This window comes from Hyla sarda, chromosome 1 (genome assembly GCF_029499605.1).
Source record: "Hyla sarda isolate aHylSar1 chromosome 1, aHylSar1.hap1, whole genome shotgun sequence".
NCBI classification, from domain to species: Eukaryota; Metazoa; Chordata; class Amphibia; order Anura; family Hylidae; genus Hyla; species Hyla sarda.
In genome coordinates, this window is record NC_079189.1 from 165,424,431 (window position 1) to 165,441,773 (window position 17,343).

Here is a 17,343-nt window from a genome sequence, read left to right on the forward strand (position 1 = left end):
CTACTTTGTAATGACGTCAGTCATTTTGCCTAAAAATCTACGGTGAAACGGAAAAAAAAATCATTGTGAGACAAAATTGAAAAAGAACCGCCGTTTTGTAAATTTTGGGGGCTTCCGTTTCTACGTAGTACATTTTTCGGTAAAAATGACACCTTATCTTTATTCTGTAGGTCCATACGATTAAAATGATACCCTACTTATATAAGTTTGATTTTGTCGTACTTCTGGAAAAAATCATAACTACATGCAGGAAAATTAATACGTTTAAAATTGTCATCTTCTGACCCCTATAACTTTTTTATTTTTTCGTGTATGGGGCGGTATGAGGGCTCATTTTTTGCGCCGTGATCTGAAGTTTTTAATGGTACCATTTTTGAATTGATAGGACTTATTGATAGGACTTATTGATAGGACTTATTGATCACTTATTGACTCATTTTTAAATGATATAAAAAGTGACCAAAAATGCACTATTTTGGACTTTGGAATTTTTAATAGGGGAGGGGTTAAATGATATTCATTCACTTTATTTTTCACTTTTTTTGCAGTGTTATAGCTCCCATAGGGACCTATAACACTGCACACACTGATCTTTATCATTGATCACTGGTTTCCTATGAGAAACCAGTGATCAATGATAAAGATCAGTGTGTGCAGTGTTATAGGTCCCTATGGGTGCTATAACACTGCATAAAAAAGTGAAAAAAAAGTGAATGAATATCATTTAACCCCTCCCCTATTAAAAGTTTAAAAGAATCGATGATTCTGCCGCATGACTGCTCATGCCTGGATCTCAGGCACTGAGCAGTCATTCGGCGTTCGGACAGCGAGGAGGCAGGTAGGGGCCCTCCCGCTGTCCTGTAAGCTGTTCGGGATGCCGCAATTTTGCCGCGGCTATCCCGAACAGCCCACTGACTTAACCGGCATGGTTTAACTTTCGCTTTTAGCCGCGCGACTCAGCTCTGAGCGCGCGGCTAAAGGGTTAATAGCGCGCGGCGCCGCGATCGGCACTGCGCGCTATTAGTGGCGGGTCCCGGCTTCACTATGACGCCGGGCCCGCCGTGATATGATGCGGGGTTACCGTGTAACCCCGCGTTATATCACGGGAGCAGGACCAAGGACGTACCAGTACGTCCTTGGTCCTTAAGGAGTTAAAATCAACTGGTGACAAAAAGATAACAGATTTGTAAACTACTTCTATTAAAAAATCTTAATCCTTCCAGTACTTTACAGAAATTTGGAGGTGTGTAAACTCCATATGTTAATGCGCCTTGAACATTTTCCAGGCAGCATTAAGGTTGCACCTGTGAGGCCATGCACCTATATCAGCCAACTTGGGTGGGGCTTGTAGCCTGTCTCTCCCTCCTCCCATTGTATGTGTGCTCAGTCACACCGGAGGTAACTGGGAGCAGGCTGCATGTCGGCCTAGTGCTACTGTAATTGCCCACTGGCCCCTGGTTGTTGCTTATTACCCACAGTTAGGTTAGCGTTAGGTCCCGCGCCATTTGAGAAACCTTGGCATTGGTGTGCGGGCTCTGGTGTGTCCTTCATATAAGGATACACTGGCGAATGTCTCAATTTTAAGATCAGTGTTGAGGGATAGCCAATGTCATTGTATACATCTACCACAGTAGTGCACCTAAATTTCTGTATTGAATTATTCTAATTGTTACACATCCGCACTGTTTATCTGGTGTAGGATTCTATTGTGGCACTTGTAGTCCGCTGCAGGCATCCTCCATTGTATGCTTTTTTATGCTGGGGATCGCCCCTAGCAACGGACTACAAGGGCAGGATCTGCTCCCCCAGTATAAATGCACAACTTAATTTGAGGTTCAGCACCTCCAGCCATTTGAGACCACGTTTTTTGTTGTTGTTTAAAAATTTATACTTGGAGGTGTGTAAACTCCATATGTTAATGCACCTAATTGTTACACATCCACACTGTTTATCTGGTGTAGGATTCTATTGTGGCACTTGTAGTCCGCTGCAGGCATCCTCCATAATATGCATCTGTTTAATTTTCTGGCACCAGTTAATAAAAAATTTAAAAAAAACACCGTAGTACCCCTTTAAATAGTATTGTTTATTATAGATTTTAGTCTGTTTCATTTCTCGGTTTTAGGATTAGTATGTCCGTACTGACTAGTCTGTGTTCGCACTGTAATTATTCCTGTTTGGTATCTTGGAGTCTGTTCAGACTCGTCCGGTTTTAGTCTTGCTTGTTACCTGTGCTCTGTATGTTATAATTCCTGTTTGGTATCCTGGAGTCTATCTTGACTCATCCGATTCTAGTCCTGTGTTTCGTGATTTTATATTTATGTTTCCTGCTAGGTCAATATCCTGATCACACGATAGTACTCTATTTGGCTTTATTATGCCGTCTACTCCTTTTGTGTGATGTCCAGTTTGTTTGTTCTGTGTCCCAGTGTGAACAGTGTCCTATGTTTCTGATCAGTTTAGTGTCTAGCTTTCAGTTCTTCTGCTTATCCCCTAAAATTCCTGGTTTTTGCTGTATACTCGTACCATGCCTTGTCTTGTTTATTTATCCATGTCTGCCGTTTATCTGGATTCTGGTTTGTGAACTGTTTGTATATACACTATATTCTGCCCTGTTAGTTGTAATGTCAGCTCTCCAGCCAGACACGCTGGCCGTGAGCACTCTCCTATCATGTCCCCACTGCTGGCGGGGCTGGGATTCGCATCACGGGAAGCGCCCGCACGTGAGTCCCAGCCCGTCACTCACCTTCCTGGTCTTCCATGTTCTCAGCCCCGGCGAGCGTGCCCCCGACTTCTAGGGCACAAGCGCGCTGGAGCTCTTACATTTAAAGGGCCAGTACACCCTTAATTAGTGAATTCACCTGCACCTTTTCCTATAAGTATCAGTTCCTCCCATGACTCCCGGCCGGATCTTTGTTGCCCTAGTGCCTGAGAGAAAGCTTCTGTGTTCCATTGTTCCTGTTATCCGTGTACCTGACCCTTGTTCCGTGTCCCTACCCTGCTACTGTGTCACCTGTCCTGTCCATCAGTTATGCTGACCACATCTTGTCTGTATCCTTCTGCGCCAATCTTCATCCCTGTGTGGACAGGTTGTGCCAGGGGTAGTGACATGGGTGCTGCCTGCCGCAACAAGACCATCCTGCTTTGCGGCGGGCTCTGGTGAAAACCAGCGGCACCTTAGACTCCACTACCTGGCACGGCTCACATCATCATCCACACAGGCCCAGGGGATACACCACCTGCTATGACCATTACAGTATGATCTGGCCATGGATCCTGCTGGGGTGCCTCTTCCAGATGTTTTGGATTTTTCCACCGTCGTGGCTCAACAGTTACAGCAATTAACTCGTCAAGCACAACAACTGAATCAACTTTCTATTATGGTGCAATAGCTTCTTGCCGCTCAACAGTAACAACAGCAGCAGCAACCTGTGCCTGAGTCTCCTTCTGTGTCAGCTATTACTTCCGGGTCCAAGCTTCGCTTATCCTTGCTTTCAAAGTTTGATGCAGATCCTAAGATGTGTAGAGGCTTTGTGACTCAGTGTCCTATGCATCTGGAGCTCATGGTGGATCAGTTCCCGACAGAACCAGCTAAAGTGGCGTTTGAGGTCAGTCTTTTGTCCGAAAAAGCCCTGGCCTGGGCTACGCCTCTCTGGGATCGTAATGATCTGGTCTCCTCGAACCTGACGGCCTTCCTTGTTGGATTCCACAAGGTATTTGAAGCACCCGCGCCTCTTCTGACTCTTTATCAAGGTAATTCCTCTGTGGGCGACTACACTGTTCAATTCCGCACACTAGCTTCTGAACTGGCTTGGAACGAAGAAGCCTTGTGTGCCACCTTTCAAAATGGACTCAAAATCAAGGATGCTCTCGCTGCACGAGATCCTCTGACTAACTTGAGTGAAGGTATCCATTTAGCCACTCGTATTGATGTGTGTTTTGCTGAGAAGCAATCTGGAGCAATTGTTTCCTGTAGCTCCTCTCCATCTTCAACAAGTTCCACCTGGAAAATCTTTTGTGCCTGCTAAACTGAGACGTAAAGTCGTGAATTGGGGGCATTCTTCTTTGCTTCCTGGTCACCCTGGTAAACGGAAAACGTTTCCACTTATCTCCCGGCATTACTGGTGGCTGCACCTTGAAAGCGATGTCACAGATTTTGTTCGTTCCTGCATCATCTGTGCCCTTGACAAAATTCTTCTACAGAAACCTGCGGGCCTCTTACAGCCTTTGCCCACACCAACCACTTGGTCTCATAATGCTAAAAACTTTATTACCGATCTGCAACCCTCCTATACTCTAGAACCTTGTAAATTCAAGGAAGTGGGGGAGACCAAAAGAGGGGGGGCTGGCCATGAGCGCCCTCTTGTCATGTCCCTGCTGCCGGCGGGGCTGGAATTAGCACCACGGGTTGTTCCCGCATGCGAGTCCCAGCCCGTCACTCACCTCCCTTGTCTTCTTTGTTCTCGGCCCCTGCGCGCGTGCCCCCGCCTCCTAGGGCATGCGTGCTCAGTAACTCTTATATTTAAAGGGCCATACAATACAAAAATTTAGGTGCACTACTGTGGTAGATGTATACAATGACATTGGCTAATCCCTCAACACTGATGTTAAAATTGAGACATTCGCCAGTGTATCCTTATATAAAGGACACACCAGAGCCCGCACACCAACGCCAAGGTTTCTCAGATGGCACGGGACCTAACGCTAACCTACCTGTGCGTATAAAGCAAAAACCAGGGGCCAGTGGGCAATTACAGCAGCACTAGGTCGACATGCAGCCTACTCCCAGTTCCCTCCAGCGTGACTGGGCACACATACAATGGGAGGAGGGAGAGAGGCTACAAGCCCCACCCAAGTTGGCTGATATAGGTGCATGGCCTCACAGGTGCAACCCTAATGCTGCCTGGAAAATGTTCAAGGCGCATGAACATATGGAGTTTACACACCTCCAAGTATAAATTTTTAAACAACAACAAAAAACGTGGTCTCAAATGGCTGGAGTAGTGTTGCTCGCGAATATTCGCAATTCGAATATTATTCGCGAATATCGCATGTTCGCGAATTCGCGAATTTCGCGAATATAGCGCTATATATTCGTAGTTACGAATAGTCGTTTTTTTTTTGTTTTTTTTTTCACAGTACACATCACAGTGATCACCCCTCTCTGCTTCCAGCTTGTGTGATGTAAAGAAGGCTCTAATACTACTGTGTGAGATTGGCGTGCGAAAATTAGCATATGCGAAAATTAGCATATGAGAATTTTCGTATATGCGAATTTTCGTGTATGTTAATTTTCGCATATGTTAATTTTCGCATACGCGAATTTTCGCATATGCGAAAACAAAACGAGAATATTACGAATATGCTAATATTCGCGAATATATGACGAATATTCGTCCATATATTCGCGAATATTCGCGAATTCGAATATGGCCTATGCCGCTCAACACTAGGCTGGAGGTGCTCAACCCCAAATGCAGTTGTGCATATATACTGGGGGAGCAGATCCTGCCCTTGTAGTCCGTTGCTAGTGGCGATCCCCAGCATAAAAATGCATACAATGGAGGATGCCTGCAGCAGACTACAAGTGCCACAATAGAATCCTACACCAGATAAACGGTGTGGATGTGTAACAATTAGAATAATACAATACAAAAATTTAGGTGCACTACTGTGGTAGATGTATACAATGACATTGGCTAATCCCTCAACACTGATGTTAAAATTGAGACATTCGCCAGTGTATCCTTATATAAAGGACACACCAGAGCCCGCACACCAACGCCAAGGTTTCTCAGATGGCACGGGACCTAACGCTAACCTACCTGTGCGTATAAAGCAAAAACCAGGGGCCAGTGGGCAATTACAGCAGCACTAGGTCAACATGCAGCCTACTCCCAGTTCCCTCCAGCGTGACTGGGCACACATACAATGGGAGGAGGGAGAGAGGCTACAAGCCCCACCCAAGTTGGCTGATATATGTGCATGGCCTCACAGGTGCAACCCTAATGCTGCCTGGAAAATGTTCAAGGCGCATTAACATATGGAGTTTACACACCTCCAAGTATAAATTTTTAAACAACAACAAAAAACGTGGTCTCAAATGGCTGGAGGTGCTCAACCCCAAATGCAGTTGTACATATATACTGGGGGAGCAGATCCTGCCCTTGTAGTCTGTTGCTAGTGGCGATCCCCAGCATAAAAATGCATACAATGGAGGATGCCTGCAGCGGACTACAAGTGCCACAATAGAATCCTACACCAGATAAACGGTGTGGATGTGTAACAATTAGAATAATACAATACAAAAATTTAGGTGTACTACTGTAGTAGATGTATACAATGACATTGGCTAATCCCTCAACACTGATGTTAAAATTGAGACATTCGCCAGTGTATCCTTATATAAAGGAGACACCAGAGCCCGCACACCAACGCCAAGGTTTCTCAGATGGCACGGGACCTAACGCTAACCTACCTGTGCGTATAAAGCAAAAACCAGGGGCCAGTGGGCCAGTGAATTCACCTGCACAATTTCCTATAAGTATCAGTTCCTCCCATGACTCCCGGCTGGACCTTTGTTGCCCTAGTGCTTGAGAGAAAGCTTCTGTGTTCCATTGATTTTGTTATCCGTGTACTTGACCCTTGTTCTTTGTCTTTACCCTGCTACTGTGCCACCTGTCCTGTCCATCAGTTATCCTGACCACATCTTGTCTGTATCCTTCTCTGCCACGCTTTGCTGCGGGCTCTGGTGAAAACGAGCGGCACCTTAGACACCGCTCCCTGGCATGGCTCATGTCATCATCCACACAGGTCCAGGGGATCCACCACCTGCCATGACCCTTACATTAGTATTTGTATCCTGTCTGGTTTATCTGTTCTGGTATTTGTATTCCTCTACTGTTTCTGGCCTGTGATTGACTATGTGTATTATTTGTTTTTACGCCACTGCACAGTAGCTCAGGGAGGGACCAGCTCCAATTTAGCTCCATTTAGTTTGGTCCAGGCTCCAGGGCATCTAAGATGGTGGCTCCACATGTAAGGACATGGGGCACGGAACTCTGGGAAGGCGGGAAGACAGGAAGGCAGGATGACCCTTAATCACATGCAGCATGCAGCCTATCAGCAGCCAGCCACCCCTGTGATTTCCCAACCCTATATAATCGGCAGCCACCTTGCGGCCAGTCACATCAGTGTTTTATTGCAGAGAGAGAGAGAAAGAGAGAGAGAGAGAGAGAGAGAGAGAGAGACAGAGACAGAGACAGAGAGCAGTGTGTGTTGCACAGAAAAGCATTTTTACAGCAGTGATTACCTCAAGCCCAAATCCAGCCTAGAAGCACTGATAGGGAAAGGAGAGAGATTGAGAGAGAAAGTGCAATTTTGGGTATACTACACAGCAACTGTGTGCTGCAGCACTGATGTGTACAACAACTGAAAAGCTAATAGTAGACAGCCAGTTAGGGTGAGCAGCGCACTAAAAGCCATAATAACCTGCTATTAGTGCCTAACGCAGGTTGCGTAGCGGAGTGTACTGTCCTCGATTAAGTGTAACCTCTGCATACATAGGTGGTGTATGATTTTGTTCCTGTTAAAGTCTTATGGTCCTCGTTACTGTGGAAGGCCAGCCAAAAGTACACACCTGCTGCTGTTCTAGAAAAATACTGTTTTAAGCATGGTGAAGCGTATTGTACTCCCCTCATAAGTGCATACCACGTACGTACATCTACTTGTTCTACCATTTTGTTTCTGTTAAAGTCTTAAGGGCCTAGTTACTGTGAAAGGCCAGCCAAAAGTACATACATCTGTGTGGTGTACCATTTTGTTCCTGTTATAGTCCTGAGGGCCTAGTTACTGTGAAAGGCCAGCCAAAAGTTTACACATGCTTGTGTTGTAGACAAATACTGGTTTAAGTGTAGTGGAGCGCATTGTACTCCCCTCATAAGTGCATACCACGTGCATACATTTACGTGGTGTACTATTTTGTTCCTGTTAAAGTCTTAAGGGCCTAGTTACTGTGAAAGGCCAGTCAAAAGTGCACAAATTCTGGTGTTGTAGACAAATACTGTTTTAAGTGTAGTGGGGCATACTGTACACCGTAAGTGCATGCCACGAACGTACATCTTCATGGTGTACCATTTTGTTCCTGTTAAAGTCTTAACGGCTCACTCACCTCCCTTGTCTTCTTTGTTCTCGGCCCCTGCGCGCGTGCCCCCGCCTCCTAGGGCACGCGTGCGCAGTAGCTCTTATATTTAAAGGGCCAGTACGCCCTGAATTAGGGAATTCACCTGCACCATTTCCTATAAGTATCAGTTCCTCCCATGACTCCCGGCTGGATCTTTGTTGCCCTAGTGCTTGAGAGAAAGCTTCTGTGTTCCATTGATTTTGTTATCCGTGTACTTGACCCTTGTTCTTTGTCTTTACCCTGCTACTGTGCCACCTGTCCTGTCCATCAGTTATCCTGACTACATCTTGTCTGTATCCTTCTGTGCCACGCTTTGCGGCGGGCTCTGGTGAAAACGAGCGGCACCTTAGACACCGCTCCCTGGCATGGCTCATGTCATCATCCACACAGGTCCAGGGGATCCACCACCTGCCATGACCCTTACATTAGTATTTGTATCCTGTCTGGTTTATCTGTTCTGGTATTTGTATTCCTGTACTGTTTCTGGCCTGTGATTGACTATGTGTATTATTTGTTTTTACGCCACTGCACAGTAGCTCAGGGAGGGACCGGCTCCAATTTAGCTCCATTTAGTTTGGTCCAGGCTCCAGGGCATCTAAGATGGTCCTCGTTACTGTGGAAGGCCAGCCAAAAGTACACACCTGCTGCTGTTCTAGAAAAATACTGTTTTAAGCATGGTGAAGTGTATTGTACTCCCCTCACAAGTGCATACCACGTACGTATATCTACGTGGTGTACCATTTTGTTCCTGTTAAAGTATTAAGGGCCTAGTTACTGTGAAAGGCCAGCCAAAAGTACACACCTGCTGATATTGTAGACAAATACTGTTTTAAGTGTAGTGGAGCGTATTTTACGCCATAAGTGCATACAACGTACGTACATCTACGTGGTCTACCATTTTGTTTCTGTTAAAGTCTTAAGGGCCTAGTTACTGTGAAAGGCCAGCCAAAAGTACATACATCTGTGTGGTGTACCATTTTGTTCCTGTTATAGTCCTAAGGGCCTAGTTACTGTGAAAGGCCAGCCAAAAGTTTACACATGCTGGTGTTGTAGACAAATACTGGTTTAAGTGTAGTGGAGCGCATTGTACTCCCCTCATAAGTGCATACCACGTACATACATTTACGTGGTGTACTATTTTGTTCCTGTTAAAGTCTTAAGGGCCTAGTTACTGTGAAAGGCCATTCAAAAGTTCACACCTTCTGGTGTTGTAGACAAATACTGTTTTAAGTGTAGTGGGGCATACTGTACACCGTAAGTGCATACCATGAACGTACATCTTCATGGTGTACCATTTTGTTCCTGTTAAAGTCTTAACAGCCTAGTTACTGTGAAAGGCCAACCAAAAGTATGTACATCTACTTGGTGTACCATTTTGTTCCTATTAAAGTCTTAAAGGGGTACTCCCACCCTAGACATATTATCCCCAATCCAAAGGATAGGGATAAGATGTCTGATCACAGGGGTCCTGCCGCTGGGGACCCCCGCATTATTGCATGCGGCACCCACCTGTTTTGTTCACCGGAACCGCTGGAGGGTCTGAGTCGCGACTCTGGGAACGGAAGTCCGTGACGTCAGGACTCCGCCCCCGTGTGACGTCACGCCCGTCCCCTCAATACAAGTCTATGGGAGGGGGCGTGGTGGCTGTGTGCCGCATGCAATAATGCGGGGGTCCCCAGCGGCGGGACCCCCGCGATCAGACATCTTATCCCCTTTATTTTGGATAGGGGATAAGATTTCTAATGTGGGAGTACCCCTTTAAGGGCCTAGTTTGTTCCTGGCATCAGTTAGCGGTCGTGTCTCGACCAGTAACTTATCTGCTGTCATCAATTGGTTAATTCGGTCATCCACTTCATCACAAGTGACATCTGACACCGCCAGTCAATAGTCAGTGGGTTCCTCAGACACAACCCTCAGTTGGCATGGCCCGGGAGCAGTCCCTGTCCTCCCATTGCCTCTGTCCTATGCTGTTCCCACCCCCAAAGAAATATAATATGCTGTGGGTTCAGCTCCACTATTAAGGGAGGACGATCTACTAGAGGACAGTCAGCAGCTGTCAGGATCCGGACTGGTATGCGGGGAGGACACGGATAGTGGATCCTCTGTGCCAGAGAGGCGATGACGTGGGCCGCACCAGGGGAACAGAGTATAAGGGATTACTGGTCTTCACCAGAGCCCGCTTCAAAGCTGGATGGACTTGCTACGGCAGGTAACCCCCAGGTCGTTCCACCCGATAGCGACTCAACCTCTCTGGCAGCTGAGACAGGCGCAGTAAACAAGGACAAGGCAAGGTCAGACGTAGCAGAAGGTCAGGGCAGGCGGCAACGGTTCGTAGTCAGGGGCAACGGCAAAGGGTCTGGATACACAGGCAATAGGCTCACAATAAACGCTTTCACTGGCACAAGGCAACAAGATCCGGCGAGGACAGCAAGGGGAAGTGGGTTTATATAGTGTAGGAGTGATTAAAACTGATTGGACCAGACACCACTTAATGGTGTACTGGCCCTTTAAATCTGAGAGACCCGGCGCGCGCGCCCTAGAGAGTGGGACCGCGCGTGCCGGGACTGAGCAGACGGGGGACAGGGCAAGTAAACAGAACGGGATGCGACCCGCGGGCAGGCACGTTCCGCCACGCGGATCGCATCCCCGCCGGGGGAATCAGAGCAGTGCTCCCGGTCAGCGAGTCTGACCGGGGCGCAGCAAGCAGAACATTGCGAGGAGGAGAGGGACCCGGAGTGCTCGGCGTTACAGCAGCTACTGCCCAGCCAAGAAGTGTAGGAGACATCCGCCACTTCCTCCACTAAGCGGGCAAGTAGTGATGAGGAGAGTGGCGTGGGAGGTGGTGTTGCGAGCATTCAGGCTCCTGAAGCAGACACTGTTGAGGAACCTGAGGAGGACATCAGTGACGTACAGACACAACTCGATGATGATGAAGCTGATCCACTTGGGAGCTGGGTGCAGAAGGGGCTTTATGATCATCAGGAGAAGAGTGTAGCAGGTTGCCCGTGAGGCAGAAGCTGAGCCAGCAAGGTGGTAGCATGGTTGGCAGTCAGAATGGTGGCAGAAGTGGGAAATCTGAAGCCAAACGTGCCTGGGGTAGACCACCTGCTTTGCGGCGGCCTACCTTCCCGGGCGGCAGTAGCAGTCAATCAGTGCGGACTGTTGGGGGGGAAATCAGCTACTCGGTGGTGTGGCAGTTTTTCATCAAGCATCCGGAGGATGTTAACCTGGCCAAATGCAAGATGTGTCGGCAGAAGGTGAAGTGTGGCCAAGGTCCCAATGTTTGCACCACATCCCTGCTCCAACATATGCAGCGTCACCATAAAGCGGCCTGGGAGAACTGTGGCTTCGATGCGGTGGTCCAGCCTGCTGCATCACCCAGTGGCATGCCACTCCCTGTTTAAGCCAGCCAAGGCTCCCCCACCTCAGTCGAAGGGAGCTGTCTGTCATACCCATCTTCTTTTGGTCCAGATGCTCCTGCTTCTCCTTCTTCCTGTTAGTCATTCCGCCAGCAATCCATCGGCGAAGCTATGTCCATGAGTCAACAGTATGCGCCCACTCATCCAACGGCGCAGATGCTGAATGTGCTCCTGTCCAAGTTTCTGGTCCTGCAGTCCCTCCACCTTTCAGAGAGCTGATGGCTTATGCCGAGGTGGAGAGTGCCAAGCCGCCATTTCTTTGCTAAAACTTTGTGGAACAGAAGGTGGGCCAGTACTTGAGCCTGTTGGTATGTACCAAAGTGCACGGCAGTGCCGACATTTGGAGCTGTAACTACGGTCAGGAACAATACATGTCCTTTACGGACCACTGGGTAAATGTGGCTCCTGCACAGCCACAACAGCAACTTGGACTGGTCACACTACTTCCGCCTCCACGCTCTCATACCGTTGGTCCTGTGACAGTGTGCGACTCCACCTCCTAATCTTCCACTGTGTCCTCAGCCTCCACTACATGGACAAGTCTCAGTGCCCCTCCAGCATACCATGCGTGCAGGGCACAGCGGTGCCACGCTGTTCTTCACATGGTTTGCCCTGTAGATCGGAATCACACAGGGGAGGAACTGCTAAAAGTCAATCATCAAGAAATCGAATCATGGCTTACTCCGGGAAAACTGGAAATGGGAACCATGGTGACCGACAATGGAAAGACATTTTGTCTGTGCTGTGACTAAGAAGCCTGTGACATGTGCCCTGCATGGCACACGTGTTCAATCTGGTTGTCAAACGGTTCCTGAAGTGCTCCCCCCATCTGCAAGACATCCTAACAATGGGAAGGAAACTTTGCATGCACTTCAGCCACTCATACACCACAAAGTATACCCTCCTTGAGCTGCAGCGTCAGAACGGTATCCCCCAACATAGTCACATTGGAATTCCACCCTCCATATGTTGAACCGACAATACGAACAGAGAAAAGCCTTCACGGTTTCCTAATGATGCAAGCAGATAGGGGTACTCCCCTGTTTAACTTTAATGTCAACTAGTGGCAGCTCATATGTGACACCGTCCGTTTGCTCAGGCCCTTTGAGACAGCCACATTATTAGTCAGTCGCCAGGAATACAGGATGAACAACGTCATTCCACTGCTTCATTTACTACAACATGTGCTGGAAATGATGGCTGGTAAGAGCACTGGACACGTGGCGTCTATATCTCACGGCCACATGAGCCCTGTGAGGGCTGAACTGGAAGTGGAGGGGGAGGGGGACCATGGAGCACAGTTTTGGTTTCGCAAAATTGGCAGTTTTTATAGTCATCTGACAAGAGATGAGGAGCGGGAGCAGCCAGAGGAGCTAGAGGTTTAACAAGAAGACAAAACAGAGGACCCAGACACGCCATGGCAGTGTGCAGTGGAGATGGAAGCAGGGAGTCCCTCCAAGTAACTTGCACAAATGGCACAATGCATGCTCACTTGCTTGTGTAGTGACCGCCGATTTGTCACCATTCGGCAGCGGGATTTCTTCTGGCTTTACACCTTAGTGGACCCTCGCTATGGCTACAAAATAGGGGCCTTTTTTACACACACTGAGAGGGAGGAGAAACTGACCTACTACAGAAACATCCTACATCCTATCTGCATCATCGTCCATCCTCTCGCAGGTCTGACTCGGGGGGCCCTCTGCACTCACCTTCCCCTGCAATGGCTTCTGGGGAGGGATGAGCTGGCAGGAGCATTACCAGCTCCATCAGCAGCAGCCTGAGTCTACAGTCGCTGATGAGTAGCTTTCTTCACCCACATAGTGAAGCATCTCATCAGAAGCAGGTAGACCAAGAGCAAGAACTGAACCAGCAGGTGATGGCGTACCTTGACATGCCCATGCCAACACACCTTGAAGATCCGCTGGACTTCTGGGCATCCAAACTTGATTTGTGGCCGCAACTAGCAGAATTTGTCCTGGAAAGCTGTCCTGCCAGGCCAGTAGTGTGCCATCAGAGCAGGTGTTTAGTGTGCCGGGGGCCATAGTAACCCCAAGGAGAACTCATCTGTCCACGAAAAATGTGGAGAGACTGATCTTTGTGAAGATGAATCAGGCATGGATCAGCCAGGATTTCCACCCACCAATGCCTGATGCATCAGAGTAGATTGACCATGGTGCCAAACCAACACTTCACAAATATGGATAGTGCCAAACAGATTTAAGGCATCTGATCACAAGTAGGTATTGAGGATATGCATTACGTAAAACTTAAAGGGGTACTCCGCTCCTAGACATCTTATCCCCTATCCAAAGGATAGAGGATAAGATGTCAGATGGCCACGGTGCCGCTGCTGGGGAGCCCCGGGATCCCCGCTGTGGCACTGCGGCACGAGTTCTCTCTGTGCGTAATGACGGGCGATACAGGGGACGGAGCCGCGTGACGTCACGGCCCGCCCCTCCCCTTAATGCAAGTCTATGGCAGGGGGCGTGACGACCGCCGCGCCCCCCCCATAGACTTGTATTGAAAGGGGCGGGCCGTGACGTCACAAGGGGCAGAGCCATGACGTGACGATGCTCCGGCCCCTGTATTGCGTGTCATTGCTTTGCATCACATCAATACTTGGTGATGTAGGTGGCACATGGTGTTTTTTGCACACCTTTCCTTTTCTTAGATATTAGTGTTGCTTGCGAATATTCGCAATGCAAATTTTATTTGCTAATATGGCATATTAGCGAATTCACAAATATAGCACTATATATTCGCAATTACGAATATTCGTTTTTGGTTTTTTTTCGCAGTACACATCACAGTGATCATCCCTCTCTGCTTCCAGCTTGTATGGTGTAAAGAAGGCTCTAATACTACTGTGTGAGACTGGCGTACGAATTTTGCATATGCAAAAATAAAACGTGAATATTATGAATATGCGAATTTAGCGAATATATGACGAATATTCGTCCATATATTCGCGAAATATCGCAAATTCGAATATGGCCTATGCCGCTCAACACCATTAGATATTAGGGCCACCCTTTTTAGGGCTAGTAACACTTGCCAAGAAGGGAATTAATAATGCGAGAGTAGGGCCTTACAGGGGAAGTTTTTACCCCCTCCAGTTACTATGGACCATACATTGTTCCCTTCCACCTTTTGGAGGTCTTTGCATCACATCCATCCTTGAAGGTGTAGGTGGCACGGGTGGGGGGGGAGATTTATCAAAACCTGTGTAGCAGAAAGTTGACCAGTTGCCCATAGCAACCAATCAGACAGGTTTTGATAAATCTCGCTCATACAGCCACCATTTGTTCTCCTCATGCTTATGCCACCTCCAGGCTGTCTCATTCTGCCACCACATGTTCTCCTCATGCTGATACCACCTCCAGGCTGTCTCATACGGTCACCATATGTTCTCATCATGCTTATATCACCTCCAGGCTGTCTCATTCTGCCACCATATGTTCTCCTCATGCTTATGCCAGCTCCAGGCTGTCTCAGTCTGCCACCATATGTTCTCCTCATTCTGATGCCAGCTCCAGGTTGTGTCATTCAGCCACTATATGGTCTCCTCTTGCTGCCACCAACTCCAGGCTGTGTCTTTCAGCCACTATATGGTCTCCTCATGCTTCTGCCACCTCCAGACTGTGTCATTCAGCTACAATATGGTCTCCTCATGCTGCCGCCACCTCCAGGCTGTGTCATTCAGCTACTATATGGTATCCTCTTGCTGCTGCCAACCCCAGACTGTGTCATTAAGCCACAATATGGTCACCTCATTCTTCCGCCACCTCCAGGCTGTGTCATTCAGCCATTATATGGTCTCATCATGCTGCTGCCAACTCCAGGCTGTCATTCAACCACTATATGGTCTCCTCTTGCTACCGTCAACTCCAGGCTGTGTCATTCAGCCACTATATGGTCTCCTCTTGTTGCTGCCAACTCCAGGCTTTGTCATTATGCAAGATTATGGTCTCCTTATGCTGCTGCCACCTCCAGGCTGTGTCACTCTGCCATCTGGTCTCCTCATGCTGCTGGCACATTAAATAAAACTTTTTAGGTTCATCTATTTGAAATCTTCAATTTAAATGTTAAAAAATATTTTTAATCTTTTCAATTGTGAGGCCCTATGGTCTCGTCAGGCTGTAGCAACTTCCAGGCAGGGTCATTTAGCCACTATATGGTCTCCTCATGCTGCAGCCGCCTCCCCGCTGTGTCATTCAGCCACTATATGGTCTCATACTGATGCCACCTCCAGGCTCTGTCATTGTGCCACTCTGTGACAGTGATTCTAATAGCAACTTCTCTAATCTGCATGTCATACTGAATATCAGTATTATTTACCTAACAAACCATACTCCCTATGCGTGTTACGGCAATGCAAAGTGTTCTACACCCCTATTGAGGCTCTCTGTGGGCCAGAAATAGTCATTTTTAATAATGATTAACCGCAAATAATTCAGACCGAACCAAATTATTTTGGTAAATTCAGTAAATTGGTCGAATCGAATTGTTCTAAAATTCGCTCATCTCTACAGAATAGCAAACAAGTGTCTTCTTGATATACATTTAGCTGGTATAATTTGATAATTGCTTTACCAACCACTATATTGTAGTTGGCTACACTTTACATTTATTTTTTTATGACAAGCATATACATCTGTATAGACAACCAGTTGTATAGATCACAGTATGCCTATAGCATTTTTTTTATTTATTTATTTTTTTGTCCACTCTACAGATTATGGCTACAAAAATGCCCATGGAAAAAAAAAGTCCATATTATTTTAGTATGAACACAGCCTTACACTGGACAAATTCTCAGATTGGCATTCTCATAGGTTATGAGGTGCTGCCAGAAGACTGAACCATGTGTGCATATCCATGATAGTGTTACAAAAACCAGGTCCATATAGATAGATAGAGTTACCATGTTAACTGAATGAGCATTGCGCTGACAGTTATTTTATGTGCATGACTAGCTTTACATATATTTTACTACTAACAATCTTAGATTTTATGCCATAAGTGGCATAAATAATATATAAGAAATGCACACCCTTTTGGAATTTCCCCTTTAAATCTATCTAAGAAGCTGCTGCTGGAAAGACACAATGTCATACAAAACACAGTTAGCCTGAGCAAATTAAATTTGCTGCTTTATAGTGGCCAAGACAAAAAACTGTCTAAGAATTATGAATATAATGAACAATGTTTGTCAAGTCCCAGCTGTGGGTTTTGTTGGCATGGATACATTAATCTAAAGTGAACAAAGCAGTAAGAAAACTTTCAGAAATTTTATAGAGCAGTAAAAAAGAAAATAAAAATCAAAGAGAGAAACAAGAATGGAAATTGCTTCTTTACAGTTAAAAGACACAGAAGAAATACAATGCTTAATGTTACAGCGGGAGAAAAAAACCAAAAAACAAAAGTTACCACGCTGTTATATATATATATATATATATATATACACAGACATCGACTGATATTTGTTTTATAATTTCCGGCGCTGCAGCAGTTTTATACCTCCTAATGGAATACACTCATTAGTTCTTTAAAAACAGTTCTCTTAAACACAATTGCTTCCAAAAAGAGCTTTGTGTATTCAAACTTCAAGTGCAAAAAGCTTTGTGGGTGGTTATTTCAAATCAATTTTCTCACATATTTGAGGCCAGTCTGTTGCAAAATACTTCATATATAAAATACTGAGAGTGAAATGCTTGTAACATGCTGAAACATCTCTATGTT